Here is a 19,668-nt window from a genome sequence, read left to right on the forward strand (position 1 = left end):
TACTGGATCTTAACTAATTTTTCTTAAATCATTTACTGTATGTAATTGTTAAAAAATAACAAGTAACGTAACGTTTTAACAAGATCGTGTATAATTAAAAGCCAACGAATTAGATATAAGGACATGGAAATTATTTATTTCGTTTGATATTTTCTATAGTCGATTGAGTCGATTCTTGCTGGCTCAATTACGTAAACTAGTTTTCAAAAGAGTAAGCCACCTTTCGAATAGATTCCAAAAATACTCGCGAAATTTTGAAAGTTGATTACTGTTTTCCTAGTTTTCACCGTAAATCATACGTTTCACAAGAGAGCGTTATGCTTTCTGTGCGTGCTTAATTCAAGCGGAAGCAGAAATTTCTAACAGACCGTTTTGTAATACTTTTTCTAGGTGAAAAGTAAAAGATAGATGGAAGTGTTATACGCACGTGATATGTACTGTTCTAATAAGCAATGTACCAATAACGAGGAATTTTGTTCGCAACATAATATTTATTATCTTTATCTATCTATAATAATATTCATAATACGACTAAAATATATTCATTATCGTTTATTAACCCTCTACTTAATAAATTTTTATATGTTAAGTACTATTTAGTATGTTTAATTACGATTTAATTTTAATTGATTATTGCATTCAGAAAACAAATTTCGATGTTCCATGTGAATTAAACTATGTATGACCTTATCTGACTCAATAATATATTTAAAAAACAATGACATTCTACATACTTTATTTCAATCGGTATTGTATTTAACAATTTCGCTAAGAAGTTAAAATATTTCAAAAGTTCTTAGGATAACGTGAAAAAATAACAATTGAAATGGAGAAACAAGTGCATCGTTGCATCCAACGTGCGATTATTTTTTTTACTTCCAACTTCCGACAAACCCCTTCGCCGTTTCTCTTTCTCCATTATCCTCCCTCGTAAAGCGTTAGCTCTACTTTCACTTTCATTCTGATGGGAGATTCACGAGACGAGTAGGAGCATCGGTGTACGCAAGCATAAAATACAGGTTGATACATAGCTGCCGAGCGTCTGCTCCATATTATTCATTTTTCATCTTTACAGGAAGGAAGTGGTACTTCTCGCTTTTCTGCAATTCTGCAATTCTCAGTTGGTATGAAATATCGTTTTTTACGTTTATAATGCCTAAGTTCCGAGAAAAGCTGGCAATAAAGAATTTTATATGAAGCTCGGTTTCCCGACTCCTCCGCACGTAATGTAATTTATATTTCGAAATGTTTACGTACGATAAATATGGTAGCTCACGAAAATATCCGAAAGCTTTTATAAATATATTATGCATGTTATGTGAAACATTTAGAAATTATTAGCATTGTAATAAATCTCGACTATCATTATTATATTGATAAAGTTTGAAACAAGTTTGAAAATACATACGGTTGTACAAAATAAAAATTGTTAATAAACCTCGATATTCGGTGGGATCATTTTTGACACTCGTTACATGTTTAAACAGCTACTCATGCTGTGTACTGATTTTTCACTAAATACATATATGTTTGCAATAAATAAATAATTTTTGTACACATTCCAAGATTTCAGATTTTACATACGTAGCACATACACACACAATTCATATAGAAGTTTTCTAAATATTCAAATACTTTCGTGACCCAGGGTATGTTTAAACGTAACACGTTGAAAAATATAATATATGAAATTTTAGAAAATATCTTTAATTTTGAAGATGTAGTGAAATATTTAGTAAACTAAACGAGTTTAATACAAATATACAAAATGTAGTTGTAATTTTGAAAATACAGCGTTGCTGCTTCATAGTTCATAGAAAATAGTAATAAAAAAGAAGAAAAGCTTCTTTCACAAATGTTCTAGGCGAATATTGCGTGTGTAGTCTACAAACGGATGTTGTATGAATTCCACATCGTTCAACCTACAAAATTACGGAGAACGGTTTCATACGCTTTTTTCACATGAAAAGTAGTGCAGCTTGTGTAACATTGAGATTATACATTCTTTGTACAGTAATCAACTACTTGGGCAATCTGTCCAACTGTACGCTATTCACACGCAAAAAAAAGTCATTCTGCCGATAAAGAACAAGTTCTGCAGTTTTATTGCATACACGTGCGTTCTTATTGGAAAAACGTAAAATATAATCAGGAACAGTAATACGAAGAAAAGAGGAAGATTCGTTTTCTTTCATATCGTATACATTTTTCTAATAGTACGAATACTTTACGGCAATATAATTTCAGTTACGTTTTTTACGACACAAACAACGTTCAATATCTCTGCAATTAAAAACTTCCGACTTTTATTACAGGATTATATTAATTTAATACACATACATATTCAGATATATGTATAGATGTATGTACACGTGGATCGATAAAATAATACTTTAACATTTAAAATCACGTGCAGTTTTATCATCGTTTATGTTTTCCATTTATTTTTCACATAGTTAAATTATCTTTCAACTTAGAAAGCTTTAAACAAATTTAAAAAAATTAAAAATTATTAATTAATGTTTCTCGGTTCAAGAATCTTTGATTATTGGTCCGTAAATAACAAAGTTGTATTTGCAAACTTGAAAGTGTAAAACAAAATTAAAAATGCACTTTATATTTAATTAATAATTGTTTTTCATTCCTCTTTTTAAACGGTATATTTAAGACATTGTATAACTGTAATTAAATGTAACAGAAATAAAAGCAATATATTACAATATACATACTTTCCATTTTAATGACGATATAATTACAATACAGTAGAAATTATACTACAAATACCTTTTTATAAAATCCTTTCTTTCTCTCAATCTAGGTTTAAGTAATTCGCTTTGGATTAAAACACACGGTTTAGTTAACTGCTCCCCGTAATTAGCAGCTATTATTACTTGATACGTTAACAACTTGCAATTAACTATGATTACCCCACATTGGTAATATACAATACACAATGGCAGGCAAAAGAAAGTTTATAAAATAAGAAGCATAAAATGATACCCATAATTTAACGAGAACAATGAATAAATATAATAAATGAATAGATATATATCACAGAGTAGATGATTATTATCACATCGTACAAAATTGTTAATACAAAAGTTACTAAGATTCATAGTATACCAATTTTAAACTTTTTTTTATCCGCCACTGTGTAATTAGATACATGCTGTTATAATTATATACATTGATGTTTATACTATATATTGTTCATTATTTTCAAAATCTTTGTTCCAAGAAAAGGAAAGAGAAATAAACAATTTTGATAGTAGAGACACATAACAAGAACGAATGTTGCATCTTCATTTATGTTAAACTATAAGTTGAAAATAAACACTACTTACTAAGTTATTAATATTTTAAATTCAGTCATTTTTTAAGGCTGTGAATTACGATCTTTTTAATGTATTAAAAATACTACGATTGTCACATTACCATTTGAAAATAATAGAACAACTTAATTCGTTCCTATTAATTTTCAATCGCATGTGTAAAAACATTTCAGATTAAAACATGACCCAGTTAACGCACGAAATACTCAAACAGTACTGTCAGTATCATTTTATTCCGTTTCAAGTAGTTTGTATGCTTGCACACCGTGTATATATCATCAACATAAAATTTCCATGCAAGAAAATGACCCGATTAAAAGCAAAAAACAAATCACAATTCTTGGTATCTGGAGGATTATTATATCTACCTAACCCGTTTGCAGGCAACACGTTACCTTCGCGTGAAGACAGCATGGAATGTCGAATATACGATTCAACAATATGAAGACGACAAATGAAAAACGTTAAGGTAAATATTGCATAAGCTCATATATCACAACAATAATAAAATCTATTTCAATGTATCACATACCGCTATATTACAACAACAATAAGTCATATACAATTAATCTGAATCAGCCTAGCAATCAATTATCCTATGCACAATAAAAGCTCGACGGTGCTGCAGTTGCTACTTTAGAGTGAAGAAATAAGAGAAGATCCAAACATCGCTATAGTACACGAAGAAACAACTAGATCAATCAATAGATACAAAAGAGAATCGATGCACGATCGAATCACTAGCCAACAAAATGCAGGTACGGATAATTAGTAGGTACACGTAATATATAGTTCTCCTTTGAAATTTTCAAAGAACACACGCTGCACGTACTACAACACATAAACGTATATACATACAGGTAAATTAAATCGACAGATCTTACCAGTGCAAATGTTATCTCAATGGAGATAACTATGGAGATAACAAATACTCTTTAACAAAACTCTTTAACGAAAAATGTAACAATTTATCTCGTGTCTGTACTAACAAATTGCAAAGAATACCGAAGATAAAAGAAGAAGAAAGAGAAACATTTGCAGACATACACTAGCTGAAGGATTTCGGTTCTCGTCAAATTCATCGCCAGTGGCAATGACTCTCCTTTCAGCCCTCAAGCTGTGTATGCCTCTTTCTCGACGATCTTTCTCTTTATCCCCCCGACTCTGTCCATCTTGTTCCTGGAGAAGCTCGTGAGACCGAAACGAGGCGAGGGCTCGGTAGCGTGTACACACGTATAATCGAGAGCACACACGGTGACCGGAGGTACCGCATATTTATGGTGAACATAGGACCCACACGACTAACAGCGGAATCTGTACTAACCACGTCAACGTTCATTGAATATAAGTGGCCTGCTCTCAGCGATTAACCATGCTATTCTATGGTCCGCTTTAGTTCATGGCAAGTAGCCGATACCAGTTTAGGAATTTATTCACTAGCCGAACTCGAGTTTTTGGAATTAATGTTACGCGGAAGAACGATCAAGTAATGATCATTCTGGAATATTTATGATATTAGCTGCCGACTTTTTTGGAGCAATTTGGTTTTATGTATTATTTCTTCGATGTATAACTCGTTTTTCTTTTCTTCTTCCTTTTAGTTCTTCGGCTTAATGACGCTGTTCTTTTGATGAATTAATTAGCCGTTCTTATTTAGATTTTAATCTATGTCTGTTTCAGAAGAAATCTTAAATGGTAATTTAACCTTTACATATGACATTTCCGTATATTATTCATTAGTAATGGAGCGTTGAGTGTTTTAATTTCTGATACAAGGTACGCTCTTTGTTCCTTCTGAAACTTCTAAATGAAGGTTTTGAATGTGTTTAAAAGTACTGCCTAATGATACTTAATTTTTTTCATTAATAATATCATTACAAATTGTACAAAGTAGAAGTTGCCTAAATTTCATCAAATATTTACAAACGAATAAGTATATGGATACAAAAAGGAAAACAAGACAGAATAGATAATCAAAGCAAAAACAAGACTGTAATAATATGTAGCGAAGATACAGGAATCTGCATTTTCTGCTTTTTATATTGTGAATTTATGTTTTAATATTTAATATGTACATATACTTCATATACTACTTCTGTTATTGTAAAAGATGCATTTATAATACTTTTTACTTTGTATGTAAAAGTCACAATCGCAATCTCTCTCTCTCTCTCTCTCTCTCTCTCTCCTTTCTGATTGAAAAATTTAAATATTTATGTTGAATAAACCAAAATAGTATGCAAGGGAAATCATAAAAAATATTCCAATTAACTGGGAAAAGAAAAAACTTTTGTATCCCAATTTGCAAACGACAAATAATAATTATTTATTAGTTAACTAAAAAATATTCATACTTTATTTTATATATATTCCATGAGAGTTTTCGAACTGCCTTATTACCAAAACCAGTCGATATCTGGCCTCATCATTGACGAATTCGAAGAAAAATCTAGTTGCCATGCACTGAAACTGCCAATATACTGCTGAACAGCCGTAATCATAAAGCCATAAACATTTCGCTTATATCGATTGCCTTGGTATGATTGCTTTGGTATGTATACGCCACAGAATGAGACGAATTCCTTCGAGGTAATATTTTTCAGATAATATAGAAGCAATTAAAGAAATAATAATAATAAGAACATAATTCAAAATATCTTATTTTGTAAGAAAAAGATATTGATAAAAATAGATTAATTTTAGAATAACTTTTTATTAATATTTGTAATAGAACAGAAGTAAAGCAACTATTAATAAAAATGTTATCAATTGTTTCCAATAAAAATAATATAAATAATAATATTTTTAAAGCTCATTGATAGAAAAAATGTATATCTATTTTCTTCAATAAGTCATCAGTTGTCAAATAGAAAATTGTAATGTAATAATAATAATAAAAGTCCTAGAAATTGATATAAATAAATTTTTTATTTATGTACGATAATTATTGTTCTTTTTTTTTTGAAATCTCAACTCTATTATATCTGTTGGTGCGCCTAGTAGTATGCAATATGCGCCACACATCACTGTAATACGAATGAAAGTAAATACGTAGGTGCATACAGTAGTCTAAGGCCTAACTCATCGCTTCAATCATTTATAATATTTGTACATAATTGTCAAATTATTAAATATTTAATTTATTAACGTTATTATTATAATTATTAAAGTTGTATAATAATTTTAGTTACTCGTTAATTAATCATTTCTTTAATTTCATCAATAAAAGAATCTATAACATGGCCCAATATCCAGAATAGGATTTGACAAGTAAATAAATTTTCTGTTAATAACTCGATCTTTTTGTTGCAGGTACATATTACAACTGTGTTGAAGATTCATCGTGGTGAATTGCAGAGTGAAAGAATATCCATTATCTATAGTTATATGTATATAATTCCAGGAAATACCCAGATTAATTGGCCGTCACGTTCGCCCGACCTTTCAGCTCCCGATTACGTCCTGCGAGGATACCTGAAGGAGTGGGTGTACTTGAACAAACGGAGTACGCTTGAGCAGCTCGTGGAGAATATCCGTGCAGAAATTCGAGAGCTAAGGCTTAAACATTAATGGCCCCGAATTTGTGAATTGGCTACTAGAACTCATTTAAAAAATGTCATCTATCATAACATATTTTATAGTCAAACAAATTTTCACGTGTTAAGCATTTATTGTATGTAATATCACTGAAATTAATTTATTAATAAAAAAGTTATTGACTTCCCAAACTCTAATTAAATAATATAGAAAATATTTGTGATTTTCATTAGGATCAACATTTCAGACATTTTAATAAGTGGTAAATCTCATTATGTACTTATATGTAAATAATTATATGTAAATAAAGGTATTGCAAATCGTAATCATAAATAATACCATTACGTTCATATTAATTAATTACTATCAATACTATCATAATACATATGTAATTGCATTACTTATAATGTATTGTAAATAAGACTGCTTGTTAAATGGACCATACTTTTTACATACGTTTTTATGTTCTTGTAGTCTAACTCAATATTACAGTCATCAAAATGTTGAAAAAACAATAGGTTTTAATTATAATATATGAATATACATATATAGATATAAGTTTAATAATGAAAATATAAAGTTCGAAACTATTTACATAGAAACCTACCATCAAGGTTTTATAACTGAATTTAATAAGAACAAGTGATATTTAATTGACAGTCAATTACATCAATGAAATGATAAGTCTAGATTATTCATCGATTTTTAAGTTCAGCTTTACAATCGTGCCTTAAGTGGTTCACTTATGTACCGTGTTGACCTGTGATTATCTAGCGCGTTGATGTGCAATAAATATGTGCCACTTTCTCATGCTTTCAATAAGCTCATATCTATATATACATTCTACAAAGTATCCCCTTCATGAAGTATTAAAAATGTGAAATTACATATTTAAAGTATACTACAATATAAACAAACGTTTGACATTTCAAACGATAATGATTGCATCTAATTTGAAAATTTTAAGTAAATTACGTATTACGTATTTGATTATTTGTATAAATAAGCAAAAGAGAAATTTTAAATAGTATTTTTGAAAAAGAATAAAATTATTACAAAAGAATCTTTTATGACATTACTATTAAATACATAATTCTACATGAAATTCTCAACAACATGTATAATGTTTATAAACTAGAGATTTAGAGCAGTAGGCAGGTACACAACTTCTTAATTAAAGTAAACAAGTACTAATTACACATAATTCGCTCTCGATCGTGTTATTCTTTTTTTTATGCATTCATTTCCGCTCATTCTCTTTCTTTGGATCATTTTCGTTATTTCATTGTAATTCTATTTCCGCACTAAAGATTTTCATTTGAACTCAACAAAAATTCCAAATAACACACCTGAAATCTTTAATCAATCTTCAGAGGAAGTTACACATACGAGAAGGATACTAAGCAAAATTTAATAATCAAATCAAGTATATAAATTATTACAAGTAATATGCGTCAGAAATTTTAGAACAGAATTATTAAAAAGTGTAAATTAAGCATATGTGAGAGCGAAAATCAATAAAGGCGCAAAGGAAATTCTAACTAGGAACATTGTTCTAAACGAAAATTTTTGTAAAACTTCATTACGTTCTAGAAGCACATTATACAGAAGCTGTTACAGCAGCGTGAACTTTTTAATTTTAGCAATCTGTGCAGCAGACCGGTTGAACTACCTTTAGTCAGGAAATAGTATTTTCTATACGATGAAAGTCGAAGAAAAATGAACTTCTGGAAGGCACAGACTTCAGCCAAACTACGTAGAACATTTTTCCAATTAATGTTCTGTCTTATATTCCAATATAGTATAGGTAATTCTATTACGAAATGGAAAACATTAAGGAATTCATGGAATTTTTAATTATTGAATAAGATATTAAGTTGATAGCTAAACATTAAGTAAAATAGAACAATAAATTGTTTCGATGATAAATTAATATTTTATAAAATAGTACCGATGTGATGATAGTATGTGATGATAGTACGAAATGAGTTTATATGTATAGCTTGATATTCTCGAAATAATTAATATTTCACACGAAATATTAATTATTTCGAGAATTAATCAAAATTTTTTGGACAAATTATCAACAATTCTTTAACTAAACACTTCTTAAGAAATACAAATTTAAAATAACACCAGAATTCTCTTGTATAATGATTTACTAACTAATAATATAAGTGAATTGAAAAACGATAAATTACAGGTTATAGATACCTATCGTATAACGTTATTATTTTATACTTTATTCCTATTAAAATAACACAATTACATGGTATGTAATTATTGACACGCACAATATCATTTCTTTTATCACCAAACTCGTTATTATTATAGAATAGAATTTCTTAGCTTTGGTAATTTGCAACCTGTAACTTATACAATTTTGCTAATAATATATTAATTCATTTGTGCAACGAGAACAAGATATCGCTATATTAATTCATTAAAGCGACACATTTTTGTTTAGTAAATGTTTTAAGATTTTTTGTACAGTACTGTATAATAATAAAAATAGAAAACTACTCGTACGAAGGGTGTTGATTCAAATTATCCAGTACCGTTTCAAGAAAATATTACCGTTGACATTCGATCAATAGAAGAACTCACCACCAATCAGTCAGTCATTTCCCTTTGCGAAAAAAGATAATTTATGCGGTCATCTCGAGTCGAGTGGAATGGAGTCGAGTTCAGTATACGAGGCAAGTTATACAATTCATACTTAATGCAGTCAGCCAAAACAATCATCTTCGAAGCATGGAGCAGAGTGTTACTCAGGTTCGGTAACACAGCCTGTTGTTTCCGTGAGTCCCGTGCCCCCTTCTCTGTGTTATTATCCCACTCGAAAATGATCGGCTTTGCCAATGTAATAATAGCTTGACCCGGAGAACTGTGGAAAAACGGGCAGTCGCGGTCGCCACGAAAAAGGAAGAAATTCGTGATCGACTCTTTTGCTATCCGCTGCGACGTTACACGCGTGTTATACGAGATTCAATTATCGCGTACATCTCGTTTGCATCTCACTACAGAATCACACGCGGTCGGGAGTCTTGTAATTAATATGTACGAGACGCGATATACGCGTTGAGAAATAAATGTTAACGCAATCGGAGATCGGTACGAGACGATACAACTCTCGGTACAATCGTTTGATTGGAAGTAACGAATCCCTTTCGGTGGTGCGCGCACCAAGATGTCTTCGATATCTTACTATTCTTACTACGAGATGTACAGGGTGATTCTAGTAATTAGGTCAAACTATACTGCCGACCATAAGTAACAGGGTATTAGAACACACATCTGTTTACGGTATGAACTCATATAGCGCGGAAGATACGTTACGTGTTTGTAGAAATTATGCGTTTTACGAGATGCACAACGCAAAATCTAAAATAAATTCTTTGTTTGAAGTAACATAATTACCTCTGTATAGAAATAAGTATCGTATAATGCGTGAAGTCTTCGTTATTATACAGGAGCTTGTGCATATCTACGGTTTTTAATCAATTTAGTAACATACATTTGCATGTCACGAATAAATCAAGTCTGCGTCTGTTTATAGGAATAATATGTTTTTACACCCCTACAAATATTGTAACGTACATATATCGTAGCCTTTTTAAAAATGTTTGTAATCGCGTTATACAAGCACTACATTATATGGGAACCTATAGTTTTGGGAAAAACTCTAACAAATTTTATTTTATTTTATTTAGTACTTTACGTATAACGCGAATGAAATAGCAGGCATTTTATTATAATAACTAGAAAATAAGTATGTACGAGTGTAGATTTTGCACTATTTAACAAGGTCGTAAGGAGTAACTTATTCTTCCAAATAGGTATAGCAATATTTCATCGTTATTTTACACTATTTAGCTATTTAGTAGTTATATGTAAAAATAAGTTGACATGTTAATATTGAATCATGATATGTACATATCAATATCATATTTGTATCGTAAATATTAAAACTTTATGGAAACTCTCGTGCTCCTACGCACTGTTTATGCCATTATAGATTTGAATGAATATCAAATTCAATTAGGGATCATACGGTAACAATTAAATCACGTACTCGAAAATAATTAAGAAAATATAGAAAATTGCACAGAATGTAATGGTGAGATATTTGGGAAAATGAAATATCTTATAAAATATAGACTTTTTAATTGTTTACCTTTTATTCGTATAATAACTCGAAAGATGTATGCAAAAGGTTCATTTGATCTCACCTAAAACATTTATGACAAGAATCATGCCCCATAATGGTATAGTTTATAAAACAATGTAAAATTTTGTACTACAACTTTCCAGCTTCACTTATAATAGAAGTGTAATTTGCCCCAAGTGTTAGGATCATCCTGTATAAATCCATTTGTACGTACGTATCATAGGTAAAGAAACATCGGAGATAAAGTTACTTAAGGTCATCCGGTTTCTTGTATTACTGATTTTAATGTCTTTTAAAGATTGCACTAAGTATGCTGAAACTTGCAGTATCCAAATTAATGAGAAATTATGATGATATTGCATAGGATAATATCTTTGTATGATATTATACATTACTTTTATATCGTTATACCTACGTTGAGGAAAAAATAACAGCGATAACATCAGTAAGCAAAGCACATAAGATGTAGTATAAATGTAACATGTCTTCTATTATTTATAGATTACATAGCTTTTTTTACTGTGAAATCGTACAAACTTTTTAATATGTTAGGTTGTGTTGTACTATGTTCCATTTATGGCTTAAACTAATCTAAATGTCCCTTTTCCAATATCATAAACGTTTCGGAATGCAGATATCCTCAACGTTATATATTTTTATGACTTTCCCCATGCTTTTACCATTTCTTCGTCTTTAAGATATCTCTCGTTTCGTTGCAACAGTTAGTATAATATCATACGTTGCCTCTCTGATGCCATTGCACATTATGGCACAACACGCTGGTAGTGCTGGTGCATATAATACCAACTTCGTATTAAAATGACGAAAAAATGTACTGATTGTATAATAGAACTTTTGATAGGGGCACATTCGAATAATACAAGACTTTGGATAGTAAACATTCAAATAAGGATGGTCCTACTACATGCATTAGGTATTTAAATAAATATATTCATGCCTTTTGGTATGTTATATAGTTTACTATTGGCATATTTGCAACTAATATTTTTATATGTTAAAAAGTGAACGATACTCGTGCAATGTTTTTAAAAACGAGGTAACAAACATCCTACATCAAATATTTTGATTATTTCCTACTTTTCGGAAAATGTATGATGTTAATGGAAATATAATCTATTTATATAAATAATAAAAATAATGTTAAATGTGAGATATTTCTAAAAGATAAGATTATTGATAGTAAATATCGTTTTTATAAACCTTTTATAAATCTTCTGAATTGTTTAGTACAATTATTTATATTTCATGTTAGCTGGACGTATTCAACGTGTCGATTTCGGTATACAGTAAAAATACCTCAAACAAGTATTCTTTCTCTCTCGGTCTCTCTTGCTGGGTAATAAAATATCCGTACTGTTTTATATTATTTGTAAAATATATTTTATACGATCTCAGTTTATTGCAAACATCCGTCAAGTTAAATTACAGAAAAAAGCTACGTGATAAAAGATCCGCGTACTATTAGTCATAAGATACTTTTTACGAACTAAGTCAGTTTGCTACAAAGTTCTGTAATACTAAATTACAGAAAATTACTTCCTCGAATTAAAAGCATCCAACACCATTACAGTACATAATACGTATAAATTGTCGCACATTACACCTAAACCATGAAAATAAATATACTTCATATTTTCAATTTCACTGTAGCACTTATATTAATATTCTGTACTAAAAGTACAGTTTAGAAGTAAACAAAATTACAAAAAATCTATGATGCCATTGATCTTATTACTCATAAAATTATAAGTTACGTTTGCTATAAAGACACAAACAAGCAGCTGAATTACACACACACACACACCTTACAAAGAATTTAAAAATAAATAACACACTTATTCTTATTATTTTATTTATTATTATTATTTTATTTATTATTATTACCTTAATAATTAATTAAATTTTATTAATAAAAATTTTATCAAATTTTTATTTTATTATATATAAAATTTTATTATATTATAATTTTATTATATATAAAAATGAATAACATTTATTTTAATAATTAATTCAATTTATTAATGCACATTTATTATCCCTTGTACACTTATGTATAATGGTTATTGATGTTGTGAAATAATGGCTATATATTTTTGATTGAAAAAAATAAGAATAAGGGATAGCAAAAAGACAATGCTGAAACTTCAATTTTCTCAGACGTCTTGAAATTTGAGATAGAACATTTTATAATAGACTAATAATAAACTTGTGTTTATTCTCTCTAGTTATTCTCCGTATTAAAAAATATTAAATTATAAAATGATCCGATTTCAGAACAAACATGACGTTAAACAATAACCATCATCGCTTGACCTCTACCCCATATGGAAACATATACAACTCAGATCCCAAGCTATTTCTCAACTGTTACAAAACAGATCAAGATGAAACATAACCCATTTTCTTTCCCCTACACTAAGCTGTACAACAGAGAAAACCCCATCAAAATCCGTTCAGTAGTTTTTACGTGATACTCATATCAAGCGATACGGTACGAGAGACAAACAAACATACGGACAAAAGCTCAAAAAGTTACTTTTTTCGATTCCATACCGTACAAGTTGTTCCTTGGTGATTCGTTTTTTTATTTTGTTTTGTTTTATTTGTTTGTTTTATCCTATGTACGGACACAATTCTTCTACCGTTTTATTATATGCATGCAATATAGAAACACAACCCAATTTTTTATTATGTGTATAGATAAAATTATATGTCTCCTTGCAGGCTGCAAAGTCAAAAGCAAATAGCTGAATCTTAAAATGTAACGAACAATGAGCTTCTTTAATTTAAAAAAGACGCGTCGCAGTTGGTAATCATAGTCTATACGACTCGGAGGAAGGGGATAAGAAAAAAACAAACTAACGGTCTTTCGTAACGTGTGTGCCACGTTTTTCCAATCTTCAGGTCGACACAAACGAAGATACGAATGTATTTGTTTGCGGTAGATTCTCTTGGGAAGCCACCCAGAGATAACAACTCCAGTACTGCAGGAAGTTCCACTAGCCGCATGCAGGCGACATTTCTTTGCTACAACTAGACGAGCAGATAAAGCAACCGTATACTACAGAAAAATGTTAGAAAATTACAATAGGTTTCTTTTTCCAAGTTTTATATAACGACGAGACGTTACAAAAATTACAGTTATCCATAATTCGTATCTTATTAGATTCTTGGACGAAATGGAGCGCCATTCTAGTCACGACACGATCGTGAGCTGAAGTAAATTGAAATTAAATGTTTCTATCCCTTTTGTATCTTCCCCTATTATATAAATGCACGCGACTTCAAAAGAGACACGCTTCGTTCTGTAACAACATTGTTCTCGAAATATCGCGTTCAAAAATATTTTCATTTCGCAGCTGTGCACTCTGGTTGTTTCCATAGAATAAGAGATACAAACGTATTTTTACGTAGTGTAAATGCTTTTGTAAAATCGTCTGCTTATTTTTTTTATTATTACCCACAAAGGAAACGTACCCACGTAGTTTAAGGTCATTTTACTAGAAATATAAAGATATCATCATAAAGAGTATGTATTTATATTTCGTTATTCTGTTAATTAAAACAGAGCTTTGAAGTAATCTCTTTATTTAATCACATTGTATATACATATATACAACACAAAGGATCAAGCAATTTTTGGAAAATTGTGACTCGATATGAAAAATTAAAACAGAACTGTTTTATACGAAACTTATAAAAAGCAAAGCTCTGCTAAATACTAAACTTATACAGGGTGTCTGATAACCGCTTGTACAATCGGATGGGGGCTAATTCTACGTGGAAAATAATTCGAAAATATACGACAAATTTGTTTCTTACAACGTTTCCATTCCGGGAAAACCGAGTTTGAAAATTTGATAAGTATATTTATACTTGGTTAATTCTGGATTGAGCAAGGGTACATAATCGATAGGAGGTTACACTGTACCTAAGAATAAGTCAAAAATGTAGAATAAAATTTTTGCATAAAATGCTTTGTCTTTGAAAAAAAATAAATTTGAAAATGTACCATGCGTGTGCGCTAGATCAATTTTTAACTAAACATGTTTAAACTTTATTCTTTTGAAAATGAGGCCCTAAATGGAAAAATATTATTTTACATCTTTGATTTATTTTCGCATGTAGAATAACAGCCTGCTGATTATTTACTCATACCTAATCAATACTTAGCCAAGTTTAAGTATACTCGACAAATTTCCAAACTTGATTTTCTCGGAAACGAAGCGTTATACGAAAAAATTTCGTTTGTCGTTTGGAATTATTTAAATTATTCGATGAAATGTAGTTGTTGGTACAATAAATCTGTAGATATCTGTAGATGTAAATCTGTGGGTAGATAAAATCTGTTTATAAATTAAAATACTTGAGACATATACAAAATAGTTTAGGCATATCTAAACAAAAAGAAAGATCAAATCAAGCCTTGGATAGATTTGAAATTACCGATCGATAATTGCTCGAGCGGTTCGATTAAATCGAAGCATAAAACTAGAATCGATAATGTTAATTTTTATGCGTTTCGTTTTGAACGTGAATCGTTAAATGTTTCTGATCACTACATACGTGTTCACATATAATAACGACGATTTTAAGACCAATCAACGAGAGGCGAAAACGGGAAAGCATTTCTTGTTGATCGCGATCAAGGATGAAACCCAAACGAACATCGTTCCTCTCAATCGCTGTTGTATTGGATTGTCGCAAAAGTTTCTTTGTTCTATTACCACAAAATGGATCATCATAAAACGAAAGAAACTTTTGCGACAACCTAATATCTTCGTCATATTTTTCCACATAGAATCACTCCTTGCGGGTTGTAGCACCAGTTTCAGGACACCCTGTATAACGTATTGAAAGTTTTATAAAACGATATTTTTCTAGATGCTCTTGATCTGTAAAATCACATTATATAAACGTGCCCCCACTTTTTCACAATTCCGTGATTCCATTACGTAAGTACACGATTAATGTTCAATTCTCAGAAAATGACTTACTGCTGTAATTTGGTTTATTGCAACAAGATGGCATAAAAAATAGTGGATTTTACGATAAATTTGAAAAATAATCTTCGTAACATCACTGTTTCCCTCTTCTTTACAATTTACGGAGTCGTTCGATGCTTCTGAATGCTGAAAAATAGTGCATATCTTCCAACACCCTGTACAAGACACGATGAAACAAGAGAACAACGGTTGTACAAAATGAGAACGCGAGATATGTTCCATCACGTGGTGGTTTCGTGAAAAAAGAAGCAATTAAATCAACCGGCGAGGATAATCGTGCGAGTACTTCTAGGTAACTCACTGTTTCTTATCTGATGAGCACCTAGGGGTCTTCGCGCCTTCACCAGACCCCTACAAGGGTATTATCGGGAGAAGCCATAAACGGTTACCTCCCACCACGTACAAATCTCTACGTTTAACCCTCTTTCTGATTTGCGCAACATGGTGAGTACGGTTTTTTCCAACGGGCACGAGGCTCCCTCGTGCGTTCGAATCACGTCCCACTCGGAGATCACTATCTCGATCTGTGGATTGAAAAATCCCATACGGTCCAATGTTGTGACACACGCTCTCGTGTACGTAAAAGTCTACGTACACCGTTAAAGTATACAATTTTACAGTAAAAGCATTAATTCTACGAATGGCACGCCAAGACGCGTATTGTTAAAATGTAACACACATGATTCATTCTCCTTCATCCTTATTAAGGAGAAAGAAGTATAAAATGCGATGTTACAAAAATTACATGAACCTGTTGTACATACGCCTAGGTACACTTGTACCTGCAATCATAAAAATAGTAGTAGTCGTAATATAGTTTTATATTAATCTCTTTACAGGTCCCTCTCTTCATCCGAATTATATAAGCATCAGTAATGACCTACAATAGTATCTACTTGATATTGATAAAATTGAAAATTTTGTAATTTCTGATGTAATTTTAGCCCCTAAATATTTGTTGGTTAAGTATTTTTATTATTTTAATGCCCTTTAGAAATGCATTAATAATTATTATATCGATTTGCGAGTATAGGTAATTTTGTAACAGTATATTTTGTTTTGTTTTTTTGGTAAGTTAGATGCACGAAATCCAATAGGCGTTTGTAGACTTTCGTGATTGACTGTACTCAAGTACTGTAGGTTTAAATAGGAAAAGTGATTTTATGAGCGTGTTTAAATGTCTTTAGATTATTATTGTGAAATAGTCGAGTTAATTTAATTTAATATACGAGAAATAATCAAGAGGCAGATGTACAAGTAATCACGAACAAAGTCGTAAAGCAATGTGAGGAAAGAAGGAGCAGAGATGGAAAAGTATAGAGTGAACTAAGAATATCCTGGCAAAAAGATCATGCCATCCAAATTGAGCTGAACAACGCACAAAAGTTACATACTTGTTTCTCTTTCATCGAAGAACGGGAGACCGAAAAATTGAATAATTCTATAGCCGACGTCAACGAATACGTGTATATTTTATTTTAAGATTGGAAACGTCGTCGAGTAGAAAATAAGCAATCGTACGTAGGATAAAAAATTGACAGCTGTTAAAATACTCGTAAGATGGGTTTTATTTTAAACCACGCACCATTAAATAGCATCGATCGTGAGGAAGTTCCATGATGGAATTAATCGCTGGAGTTGAACAAGAAGATTGATTGAACTCGGTGCTTTCATACACTGCCATCGAATTGGAAATATCAGGATTTATTTAAGAAATTTCTCGTATTCGCCTGTCAACATTAATAACACGGTAAAATTCCTTTATAGTATGTCTTTATGTATACAACAGTTTTCATCCTCATAAATTGTCCGCTATATATCGCTGCATATAACAAAAGCGATATCTAAAAGAATTTTAATTAGTGTTGGGTATAAGAGTGTAACAGATAAAGTAAAATAATGAGACAAACAGACACTGTTATAGAATTAAACGATATTGGTCAAAATTCTCTAGGATATCGCATTTGGAATATCTATCTGATCGAAAGGGTTACTGTTGCACACTACTGTATGCACAACTTCCTTTTATTTCCATTTTTAATATATTTTCCAAACATAAGGTTTTGAGATCGTTACCATCAAACATAAGAGAAGAATTGCAATATAAGACGAGTCATATAAAAGATTCTTAATGTAAAGTTCTTTATATTGACATTTAATGTGATGTTTAGCATCATTCGGTATATGGAAATGCCTATATAAAAATGATACGGATAATGAAAGTTATAATGTCATTAGGAACACCACTGATGTTTATAACTTTCAAGTATCAACAAATAACACGGAACTTCCAAGTCCCGAAAGTCTCTTCAAGTAGAGAAAGAAATGTCAGAAATTATATAATTTCAATCTTTTAGATTTCAAAGTTTAAATTTATCTTCTATAAACCTATAAAGACTGTACTATGCACTGGAAAATTACTAAAGCGTTATGTAATAATTAATATTCCAAGAAAAGTTTATAAAGATAGAAATTAAGCTTTACTTTACAGTTTATTTTCTGTACCGTTAGTAAGCAAAATTTTCTTTCATTTACTTGCAAATAGGCTAGTTATCTCGTCTTCTGGAATAGAAACGTCTCAAACGTAAATTATCTGTTTCGGTATTTCTTGCTCTTTAATGTACCATTTTACTTCCATCAAGAATAAGTTACGTTTCATATTCCAAGAACTAAACCAATTTAATGGAAATCCGGCTTAATCAACTTTTAATTCCCTAAGTAAAGAAGCTTTCGAGAGGTAATATGTTGCGATGTTATATTACTGTTATTTTCATAAACTTTATTCAATTTATAAAAATAACATTACGATTTATATACGATAAATAACAATATTCTAAACAAAGATGCAATGATATATGGTCGACTATCATCTAACGATGCAAAGCCCTGATACAATTTAACGCAGCATCGATCTGTTTTATTTTTCCGGTCAACGCGAATGCATTGCAAAACAGCATAACATCCCTTAATAATCCCTCGCAATAAATGAATTACGGTTAATACCTCGACGTATCTGGATCATTAATTAAACTGATCCGAAGCTTACCCGTGACAACGTTCTATCGCTGTGTTAGCCCCCGTTTCAAGCGCGGGCAACGATCCCCTGGATCAAAAGGGGTTTCGTGGTCAAAATCGAACGCCCTGCAACCCCTCGCTCTAACCGAAAGGATAGAAGAGAATAGAATCCTTTCGGACGATTCAATTACGGTAACTCGAGCAGGGGTTGTGATCTGTAGCCAATACACGAGGCGAAAAAAGGGACAGGGAAGGATGGGATGCGCATTTCGGGGTGCATTTCGACTAGAATAGTCAATTACGGTTGCGTGGCGCGTGCTTTTTTCGCGAGCAATCTCACGGCATTGTGAAGGTGAAATTTAGCGGAATTATCTGGCTCCCTCCACGTTAGTCGACGCCGATCATTAATCTTTGTCGAAAGTTGCGAGTGTCCTTGAACCTTATGCCCCGCTGCGTTCATCAATTCTCAATGCAAAAATTGACGGCTGCAGCAGTGTACCCTGGCCGCGGAAACTTGGTCGGAACAAACGATATCGATTTCGAGACCGGATCGGACAGACGACGTTGATCCACTCTTTTTTGCGGC

At 31.2% G+C, this 19,668-nt stretch overlaps 1 protein-coding gene across 1 annotated transcript in view; it reads right to left on the reverse strand.

Annotated features, from left to right (window-relative positions):
- The window catches only part of LOC126916589 (rap1 GTPase-activating protein 1), a 254,018-nt gene that overhangs the window by 220,738 nt on the left and 13,612 nt on the right, over positions 1 to 19,668 (reverse strand). The window lies entirely within an intron of this gene.

Source organism: Bombus affinis, chromosome 5, assembly GCF_024516045.1.
Source record: "Bombus affinis isolate iyBomAffi1 chromosome 5, iyBomAffi1.2, whole genome shotgun sequence".
Classification (NCBI taxonomy): domain Eukaryota; kingdom Metazoa; phylum Arthropoda; class Insecta; order Hymenoptera; family Apidae; genus Bombus; species Bombus affinis.